This window comes from Camelina sativa, chromosome 5 (genome assembly GCF_030686135.1).
Source record: "Camelina sativa cultivar CO46 ecotype springtype chromosome 5, ASM3068613v1".
Classification (NCBI taxonomy): Eukaryota; Viridiplantae; Streptophyta; class Magnoliopsida; order Brassicales; family Brassicaceae; genus Camelina; species Camelina sativa.
This window is the reverse complement of record NC_141884.1, coordinates 15,881,020-15,882,064: the sequence shown is the minus strand read 5'-3', so window position 1 is coordinate 15,882,064 and position 1,045 is coordinate 15,881,020.

The window sequence follows — 1,045 nt, the reverse complement described above, 5'->3', positions numbered from 1 at the left end:
ACTAACAAAGCTGTTTAGTGCTTCTAAGCAATGTTTTCTTGGTTTTAGCCTTTTTGGGACAAAATGGGTATAAGTGGCTTTTAAACTCTCCACATCTATCTCAAGCTCTTATAATTAGTTAGTTGCATTGGATTAAGACACATTTTAACCCCAGAAACACTAACAAAGCTGTTTGGTGCTTATCAGCAATGTTTTCTTAGTTTTAGCCTGTTTTGGGACAAAATGGGTATAAGTGGCTTTTAAACTCTCCACATCTATCTAAAACTCTTATAATTAGTTAGTTGCATTGGATTAAGACACATTTTAACCACAAAAACACTAACAAAGCTGTTTAGTGCTTCTAAGCAATGTTTTCTTGGTTTTAACCTGTTTTGGGACAAAATGGGTATAAGTGGCTTTTAAACTCTCCACATCCATCTCAAACTCATATAATTAGTCATTTGCTTTGGATTAAGATACATTTTAATCCCAGAAACACTAACAAAGCTGTTTATAGCTTCTAGGCAATGTTTTTTTGGTTTTACCCTGTTTTGGGACAAAATGGGTATAAGTGGCTTTAAAACTCTCCACATCAATCTCAAACTCTTATAATTAGTCATTTGCATTAGATTAAGACACATTTTAACCCCAGAAACACTAACATAGCTGTTTGGTGCTTCTCAGCAATATTTTCTTGGTTTTAGCCAGTTTTAGGACAAAATGGGTATAAGTGGCTTTTAAACTCTCCACATCAATCTCAAACATTTATAATTAGTCAGTTGCATTAGATTAAGACACAATTTAACCCTAGAAACACTAACAAAGCTGTTTACAGCTTCTAAGCAATGTTTCCTTGATTTTAGCCTGTTTTGGGACAAAATGTGTATAAGTGGCTTTTAAACTCTCCACATCCATCTCAAACTCTTATAATTAGTCAGTTGCATTGGATTAAGACACATTTTAACCCCAGAAACACTAACATAGCTGTTAAGAGCTTCTAAGCAATGTTTTCTTGGTTTTAGCCTGTTTTGGGACAAAATGGGTATAAGTGGCTTTTAAACTCTCC